Here is a 10564-nt window from a genome sequence, read left to right as displayed (position 1 = left end):
TTATGCACAAAGCTACACAAGCGCTATCTGTGCTCTGCCCACCACGGGTATCGAAACCCGGTTTCTAGCGTTGTAAGTCCGCAGACATACCGCTGTGCCACTGGGGGGCCCCACAAATTAATAAGTATATGGTTTTGAACGAATTGTGCATGCGTATTTTAGATCTAAATATTTGTAGATCAAGAAATTTGCGAGAAAAGTTCCAGACAGACAAACGGAAGCGTATTATTTATATAGATTTTTACCAGATCTGACCTCATGAATTACTACAGCTCTAAATCCAGTAGCAAAAACGATAACCAAAACAGAGGGCACCTCAAAGTTTGTGCCTTTAATAGAATTTGCTCATATCTAATTAATTAATAAATATTTTGAAAGACATGGGAAATAGTTAATTTTATATAACTAACAGTTTTCACATCAGTTTTTTATGCTCTAAGATAGCTCGTTTTTATATTACTCTAACGCTTCAAAGATCAATTTTTAACGAAGGATAATGAACATTTCATATCAGTTACTGTTAAAAAAAGTGGTTGAAAGCTAAAAGCATTCTGCATTTACACTTCCTGCTTATCTTATCTTTACAAACTTAATATACAATTAGAAGCAAAACCCAGGTTTGGATTACACTGTATGGGTACTAGATTACTTTCCTTGTCTGAAGTTAATGATAAATTCAATGCACTAGTACTAGTAATATTCCCTTAAAATTCCACGATAAGACCTTGTACAGTGTACGTATTAGCCAGCGCTGCAATACAACAAGGTGTTAATTATCCTAAATAACGTTTTGCTAATATGTACAACATTTTTTTTTAGAATGGCTACATCTTCAAATCAATGCTTTAATCACGTTGAAATCAACACTAAATATCATAAGTCGTCTGCGAGAAAATATATTCTTATGACTGATGATTTTAGTAAATATTATAACAAAACAGGAATAGATTTGACTCTTTTTGCCCCCCCCCCTCCCCAGTGTTTAAGAGTTAAGTCTGAGAGTTTATAGCGCTAAAAGTCGGGTTTCGATACCCGTGATGGACAAAGAGATAGCCCATTGTGTAACTTTGTGCTTAACCACAAATAAACATCACAAACTCATTTCTTGTCATACATTGATTAGTAATTTCTTGAAATACTAATATGAAGTTGGTGTTTTCTCCTAACTTCTGCTATTAAGCCGATCTACCCCTAATTTGTATACTGTCTAAACGGCTAGAGTCTGGTTTGTTGTGAATTTTGCGCAAAACTATATGAGGGCTATCTGCTCTAGCCGTCCCTAATTTAGCAGTAGAAAGGCAGATAGTCATCACCACCCACCGCCAACTCTTGGGCTACTTTTTTACCAACGAATAGTGGGATTGACCTTCACTTTATAATGCCCCCACGGCTGAAAGGGTGAACATGTTTGGTGGGATGGGGATTCGAACCCGCGACCCTCAGATTGCGATTCAAGCCCACTAACCACCTGGCCATGCCGAGCTAAACGACTAGAGCTTATAGAAGGTAAATGTATGTTTAAGATAAGTATCCATTAAATAAAAAAAAGGGAGCGCAAAAACATACAGACAGAATTTGACTTACCATAACAACATTTGTTATTAAGAAAGTGATGTTACAGTCCAGTGTTTGTGCTTAATAAATGTGCGTTATTAAAGTGCTTATTTAGTCAAGCTTAAAGTTAACTTCCCGACCCAGAAAACGCACACACACACACACAAAACCGTCATCCTCTCACTTATATGCCAGTCTGTCAACGACAACAGTTTATAAGATACGTATAACGTTGAAAAATTATGATTTTGACTATTTAACAAAGTCTAGGTTACATTCGGCTGTCTTCTGTGTCCAACCACGAAGAATCGTACCCCAAATTTTAGCGTTGTAAGTACGTAGACTTACCGCTAGCCCATCGAGGAACAGTTGGGCTTAAGAAAAGGTGATTCAATGTGATCTGGGCTTTAATACAGGAGAGATTACTCCTTTAAGTAAGGATGACATACAGAAAACCCATCACCATAAAGTACAGGCACAAAATAGAAAAACATGTTGGTTATTCTCATTCGATTTATCGGTTGTGTTTTTACTACGCTCCTCCCAGAAGCCTAGTTTATGAATGAATAAGATATTTGGCTCACGTAATTTTTTTTACTGTTATAGATGAAATTTATACAAAAATAAATCCACGTGTTATCATTTAAGGCAACTGGCAGTGAACATTCCGTGACATATGTTTCTTAAATATATTTATTAGCATTCCTGTTAGCCATGTTAACTAAGCATAGTGTTTAAAGGTGCACATGCTGAAGAATTCCGGAGCTATTATGCAGTTTTCAGGAAAAAAATATACAATAAATGTTAATTATCAAGATTTAAAAAAGAACACTAAAGTAAAAAGTTCAGTAATCTATAGAATATATAAGTACATTTTAATTCATTGATTATTTTTTTTACATAAAAAATGGGAAAGAATAATAAGTAAGCAGTATTATTTTAGAATATTTTATGATGCATTGAGAGAGATAGAGATTAATATTTTCATTTTTGAATTAGTTTCTGAAGTTGCATAAAAATTAGATTATCATAAATCTTGGTTACAAGCTCGACTTTGCTGTCGTACCCACTCGTATGTTTGTACAAAAATTCTTTAAATTCTTAAAACGTTCGTATTCTTTCTATACGTGAGCAAAGGCTCTGAATAATTTGAAGTATTATTTCATTAGTGCTCTCGCCAGAAGCAGAAAGAACTTATTTAAAAAATTAATATGAAACTCCAAGAATCACATTCCAAAGAATTATGAATAACAATTGGATAGCAGAATAACACTAGATAGTTATTCAAACATTAATATTAGCACATGTACATAACATTTTATCCGTGTAGGCGATGTAAAGCTTGGTTTTAAACGCAAAGCTATACAGTGGGCTATCTTGCGCCGTATCCACCACAGGGATCGAACTACGAATTTTAGCGCTATGAGCCCTCAAGCTTACCACTGAGCTACTGGCAGGTAATTAATGGATTGATTATAAAAGCACAAGAGGCTAGTACTACACTGACGAAATATTTTTATCCGTTTCTAAAGATATATCATCGATTTTAAGAAAAACCTGACAAAGAATTTTGTATTTCAGAGATGGCTAGATATTTGATATTCCTGGTAAAGAGTTTAAGCCGTTAAAGCATATTTGTTTCAGTTGTGTTTACGTTGAAATGATAAAAATATTAGGAAGGAGACGATCCCAGAAAAGTAACGAAACTTGAACAGAAATAAATACTAAAAATATGAAGGGGTTTGAAGGAAAACTGAAAGTAGAAGGTAGAATACTAATATAATCAATTATATTTGCCATAACACAATAGTATTAGGTTTATTGTAATTTCCAAACACCGCATTTTCCATTCCGTCAATAAGGGGTCTTCTGTGAAAAGGTGTGTTTGTTTGTTTGTTTTGAATTTCGCGCAAAGCTACACGAGGGTTATCTGCGCTAATTGCCCCTACTTTAGCAGTGTAAGACTAGAGGGAAGGCAGCTAGTCGTCAACACCCACCGTTCAACTCTTGGGCTACTCTTTTACCAACGAGTAGTGGAATTGACCGTCACATAATAACGCCCCACAGCTGAAAGGGCGAGCAAGTTTGGTGTGACGGAGATTCGACCCCGCGACCAGCAGATTGTGAGTCGAGCGCCCTAACCACCTGGCCATAATAGTATAGAGGGCATAATGGTATTTCAACCACACTATGCCCATTGTCGACGAAATCTTCGCTTGATACCGGAGCTTATCAGACCGGCTGAGGTACAACAAATAAAATACAGTGTTCGGAATGCTATTCATATAATCCGTTTGTTAAAATAATAACTGTTATGGTTTAAACACCTTTTTTTTCAGCGAAGTGTAATTGTAATCATTAGCTTTGTCGTCAGGCAACAGTATTAGGCTTATTGCATTTTTTAAACACTGCTTTGTCTATTCTGTCCCTTCACGCTATTTCCTTCATATCCGCTGCACACTTCTTATTCTCTCTTATTTTATGAGAAAGTTAATAGATTATAATCACGTTTCCCCAGCAAAAGACGATTACACCAGTAAAATACGACTGCTTTAGTAAAGGCTTGTAACACATTCTTCTGGAAAATCAAAACAAAAATATTGGAGCGAGTTTGTCAACTCATTCTTTATGACTTGCAGCTATTCTATAGATTACTGCAAAAAAAAACTGACACGTTATGTAGGCGAAACCAAACTCGGTATTCTATTTATATGTTTATTAAGCATATTCACGAGTTATTAATTTGAAAGAAAGGAATAAGCAACAATATTATCTTTGGTTTTCGTGTTTTGTCGAATATTGTATTTGGCTCTGCAGTGTCGCATAGCAATTGTCTTTATATATATATAAATATTTCTTAGATTACACACGTATTTAACTTATGTATTTATTGCAGGCCACACATGTGCACTATTATGGCGAAGAGTGTGTTAGTTTCTTATAAACATAAGAATCAGATTGCACTGCGAGTTGCGTCTTCTTTACATTTCAACAGTTCGTAAGTCAGTTTCTAACTTTGGGTATGTGATACTCTTGGAACTGAAGAAAGTATGCGACTTTGGATTACATGAATTACACCAAAAGGCGTCTTATCGGAAAATAATTAAAATTATCAACTCAGTTACTTTATTCAGGTTCGTTTGAATTACATCAGAAAGCATCCTGTTGAAAAATAATTAAAGGTATCATTCAGTTACTTTATTCAGGTTCGTTTGAATTACATCAGAAAGCATCCTGTTGAAAAATAATTAAATGTGTCATTCAGTTACTTTATTCAGGTTCGTTTGATTTACACCAAAAGGCGTCTTATCGGAAAATAATTTAAATTATCAACTCGGTTACTTTATTCAGGTTCATTTGAATTACACTTGAAAGCGCTGTTTGAAAATAATTAAAGTAATCATACGTTATTCGGGTTCGTTTTAATTACACCAGAAGTCGCTGTTTGAAAATAATTAAATTTAGCAACTAAATTACTTTATCCAGCTTCGTTTTACTTGGGCATCAGTGAAAAGCCATATATCGTGAATAAGTCTACCTCCACCACCAAAGAACTACATTTTAATTGGAAGATTTTTGTATTAGCTTTTAAAACTAAAGTAAAGCTATAGCCAAATATGAAAATTATGAGGTAGCAGTAAAGTCCTGTTTTTATGCCGCTAGGGAAGAGGTAAGGATACAATATATCACTGTTTAGTTGCTTGAGATTGATTTGACAAACTGAAACACGTTTTAAGATGTCGAATACTTATAGGAAACCAAAAGGTGTTACAGCAGGAGGCGCCATAAAGCAGAAATTCCTTAAAACAATTTATCTCTTATCCAGCTCTTATTCCATAAGTTTTTACGAATTACTATCAGTGAGCGCCGTATTGTCAAACTCATTATAAGTTCGATGCTTTAATCGTTAGGACTAAATTTCACGAAATTGATTTTTATGAAATTTATGAATTATTGTTACAAAAGGCAGTCGATAAAGACAAGAATTGCAGTTTCAACCAGTTTCACGCAAGAAGCAAACCGAATTTATCGAGACGTTTCACTTTTGATTACGTTTACCAAAACGTGCTCCATATTATCTACAAAGCACAAGTCTATCACCTCACTCAAGAACTTTTAAATCGTGCTTCACAACAAAGACAACACAAATGCCTTTGTCCCATTATCAGGAAATATACATATAGTTATGTTCAATCGCTTTGAAGTAATTACATCACAGCTGTGTACCTGCAGGATAGTTAAAAGCGCGTGATTGTTGTTTATTACTATTATTATTTAATCGTTTACGTCAAGCTGATCCCATTTCATCTTCATAAATTCAGCGGATTTTGCATTCGTGATAGATTTATCAGTTCCATTTCCTGAAAACGTTTTCTTGTAACATTATTAAAAGGTTTAATGGAAAACTTGAAAGTATTCCCCCAAAAGGTACATAAAATGCAAAATTCCTACTATTTTCCTTTTCTTCGTAGCATTTCTTATCAACCTATCAAAAACGTGCTGGCAGAGTGACGTGTGGTAATTCAGTGTGTCTGAACAAGTCGTTTTTCATAAGCCCCCTTTTTTTTTCTTTAGTTTTCGACTAATATTGAATTGGAACAGTAAGATTAGTTTGCGATATTTTTAGTTCCGACTTATATTTGGAAGAATCCTGCTTGTACAGTTTTTACTTGGACGATGTTGAATGGAAGTAATCTCCCTCAATCTATTTCCTACCCGATCCAAGTTCACGAGACAGAGACGACATGTAGTAGAAGATTCCAGTAAGACAAACGCAGTTCTAACGTGACTGCCTGTAATAGTCCTGTGCATTATGATAACCCGCAGGGAAGAGAAATACTGTTTTCTCTTCGCTGAAGGATATTAAACCTATAGGGCAACTAAAAGCTTATTCCATTATTGTGCGTATACTCATTTTGTTTCCGACATGGTTATTTCACACTTACTGGAAATTAACTTTGAAATTTATTGTTTTTTCTTGTAAGCTTTAAGTATGAGTTATTTTTGCTTTTTGGACTTATTACTTAATAATTTTGCTGAGGGCTTTGAATTGCTATAGAATTAACGCTTTTTCCCTCAGATGTTAAAGTTAGATTTTTTGTTGTTGTTTATAAACTATTTTTCTGGACTAAATATCTGAATACCTGTTTTAAAATACCTGTTTGCCTCAGATGTTAAAGTTAAATTTTTTTGTTGTTTATAAACTATTTTTCTGGACTAAATATCTGAATACCTGTTTTAAAATGTCATCAAATACAAGGAAACGCTATTTTTTGCGGTCTGTTTTATTTAGACCTTAACACATATATACATAACTGTTTATGTAGATGTTGTGCAATCTTTCAGTTGATCTTTATCGATATATAACTGTTGTGTAGTGATATGAATTTGAGTGTTTCAAGAAAAGACAGCGTAAATACCACACCTTGATACAGGTATTCATACAACAAGGTCAAAAACAAAAAGCGTTCCACATAAAAGATGGACGAATAGAAAACTAGATTACAAGCTACGTTGTGATAAAGGTAAAATGTGCCTAAGTAAGAAAGGTGTCTTCAGAATTAGGACTGACACAGTGGTATGGATAAACCATCTATCGTATCTAATCTCTGTTCCAAAGTCTGTGGAAGAAGGAAGACGGAATTGTTTGTTTGTTTGTTTGAAGTTAAGCACAAAGCTACACAAAGGGTTATCTGTTCTCTCTCCACCATGAGTATCGAAACCCGGTTTCTAGCGTTGCAACTCAGCAGACATACCGCTGTGTCACTGGGGGGGGGGGCAAAGGAAGAGGGAATAAATGTAAGATTAAGAGCAGATATGAATGATGAAGCACAGAATGCCATATGTTTAAAATTACTGTTCACCGATTGCAGCCATGTATGGAAAAATAAAAATGCAACAGGCTTAATGTAACCAGACCACTTATGACCTAAGGTTGATATTCCAGCCCCCATAATGGTCACGTACTTACGTGAACAGTACGATAAAATATGTCTAGATTAAAAATTACTTCTATAAAACGAATGAAAAATTAAGAAAGAAAGAAGCAATTACCCATGTTATTACCCATGGTATTAATATTTAGCCATGTTATCAGAGGTATCAATATTCACCCATGTTATCAGAGGTATTAATATTTACCCATGTTATCAGAGGTATTGATATTTACCCATGTTACCAAAGGTATTAATATTTACCCATGTTATCAGAGGTATCAATATTTACCCATGTTATCAGAGGTATTGATATTTACCTATGTTATCAAAGGTATTAATATTTACCCATGTTATCAGAGGTATCAATATTTACCCATGTTATTAGAGGTATTGTTATTTACCCATGTTATCAGAGGTATCAATATTTACCCATGTTATCAGAGGTATTGATATTTACCCATGTTATCAGAGGTATTGATATTTACCCATGTTATCAGAGGTATTAATATTTACCCATGTTACCAGAGGTATTTAGATTCCTTTGGAAGAGTGAATAGTATTCAGTGTATTTTAAACGTTTCAGTTGTTCATGCCTACCCCACAATGCAACAATACATCATCTCCACAACGACTGGCAAGAGATAATCCAACAAACCATCGCGTCTTATTAGCTAAGGGTGACTTAAATAAAATACCAGTTACTTCGGTCATCTTCCCCTCCCAGCAAAATCATTCAACCAAGCACACTGAACAATATTCTGTTTAGGAACTCGCATAATAAGATTAATACCTTTGATAACATGGGTAAATATCAATACCTCTGATAACATGGGTAAATATCAATACCTCTGATAACATGGTTGATTATTGATACCTCTGATAACATGGGTGAATATTGATACCTCTGATAACATGGGTAAATATTAATACCTCTGATAACATGGGTAAATATCAATACCTCTGATAACATGGGTAAATATCAATACCTCTGATAACATGGGTAAATATTAATACCTCTGATAACATGGGTAAATATTAATATCTCTGATAACATGGGTAAACATCAGGTTGTGAGAGAGGTAGTCAATTCTCTCCTTACCTTTACATCATCTCAAGCTGCTTAAATTGTCAGAACAACAAAACTAAGTCAAGTGCCCAACGTAGATTTCTCAAAATTTTCACTTTAGCATCGGTACAGAAGACGAATGGCCATTTATTCTCTACGATATTTATTATTAGGTTTTTGAATTGGTTTCCAGCTGTCTATGACAGTTTTTGTAATGTTCTTTTTTTTTGCAAGGTACGATTGCAGATCGTTATATCCTGACTATATTTGAAAGAATCTGTCACATTCTGACGTCTATTACACTTTACAGTCTTCTCTAATCGTATCATTTCCCTCTGTCTGTTATGAGCGATTGGCGATCATAGTTTTATTACTGGCAGATCCATGATCTTCCAGCTGATAGCCTTTGATGACAGATGTCTTTGAATTGATAGAAGAAGAAGAAACATTACTTGTTAACGACGCTTTACTAGACGGGCACCCATTATGATACCCCTTTGAAAATTGGAGGTATTCGTACTCTTACCCATTTTCTTGGAGACTGATGCCATTACATCTCTGCATTAATAATGTTAAAATAACCACCCGACACACTATACGATCACATGAAAACAAGTGAAACATTCTACACGTGTGTGTGTGGTTTTCTTGGGGGTGGTGGTGTGTGGGGAACAAAGTTTCTAGTCAGTGTAGCTGTAAGTCTCTTCATTCCCAAAAGAACACTCATAGAGGTAAATAAAATGAAGGAGTTATTATGTTTTAAGGTTTGTAAAACCACAATGTTGGCGGGTGTCGTTTGATGCTAACGATCATAACACCTTATTGTTGGTTTATTGTGAATTTTTTACCTCTGTAGTTGTATGTTTCAGATTTCTATAAAACCTTATATCTACTCTTTTACCAACGAATAGTGGGATTGAACGTCACATTAGAACGTTCCCATAGCTGAAAGGGCGATCATGTTTGGTGGGACGGGGATTCGAACCCTCGATTCTCAGAGTGCGAGTCGAGCGCTCTAATCTCCTGCTCATGCCAGGTCTAGTATATTAAATATTAATATAATCTGTATTCTGTTGAGCCTTTAAATATTGATATGTGTCAGATCGCTTAGTATGACTTGATTACTGGTCTTAAATAAGGAGACTTAGAACGCTTTGCTGAAAGACCAAAGCACTAACTTCTTACCGTTTACTTGTAGATGGTTCATGTGATAACTCAGGCGCCAAAATCAATTGGATCCAATGCACTGGTAACTTTCTCATAATTCATTCTTCTCTGGTTGCGCTAGGAAATCAGACGTTAATCCTTCTCCACGTGATCAGTCCAGGACGAGGGAAACGGAAGCTTAATGAAACCAATGTCAGTCAAGTGAAGTTATTGTTATGAAAGAAACCTATATAATATACACCTCGGTTTCACATCAGAGTGTAATCACAACGTTAGTTTATGTTGTATGAAACACTAAACAGTGTGTGTGTGTCTAGTATCGCAGGCTTTGGGCAAAGGATTATGTTCCAAAAAACTTAGCATGGCTATGTTCTAAACAGAGGGTGGCGACCAAAAAAACCTAGAAACCATTCAGCTCTATTTATATTTTTCTATCTTCTCTCTAGAATCCCTACGCGATCAAGATTTTTATAAAAATAAATTACATCGTGATTATTTCGTAATGAAAAATAGAAAAGCTTTGAATATATATATATATATATATATCCTGTTCTGAATAAAATGTATATAAAAATATTTTTCGAAAGATTAGAATAAATCATCTCTTATAAATGAAATGCTCTCAAAATCAACGAATTTCTAACAGTACTTACAGAAATGTTTTTAACTAAAATACCTTCATTTGAGATAGATTATGTCAGATGACACACTGCAACGTCATTGAAAAAACTGACGTCAAATAGCACATTGCAACTCTCCAGTGAGGTGTCATGGAGACACCTGATGGCAGAATATACCCAAGCAGGCCCGGCATGGCCAGGTGGTTAGGGCGCTCGACTCT

The 10564-nt window shown here is 35.0% G+C and overlaps 1 protein-coding gene across 3 annotated transcripts in view; it reads left to right on the top strand.

Moving 5' to 3' along the window:
* LOC106457339 (patj homolog) overlaps window positions 1-10564 on the top strand; it is a 241897-nt gene that overhangs the window by 144297 nt on the left and 87036 nt on the right. The window lies entirely within an intron of this gene.

The sequence above is a fragment of the Limulus polyphemus genome, unplaced genomic scaffold (genome assembly GCF_000517525.1).
Source record: "Limulus polyphemus unplaced genomic scaffold, Limulus_polyphemus-2.1.2 Scaffold318, whole genome shotgun sequence".
Classification (NCBI taxonomy): Eukaryota; Metazoa; Arthropoda; class Merostomata; order Xiphosura; family Limulidae; genus Limulus; species Limulus polyphemus.
The sequence above is the reverse complement of the archived record's forward strand: the minus strand, read 5'-3'. Positions and strand labels throughout refer to the sequence as shown.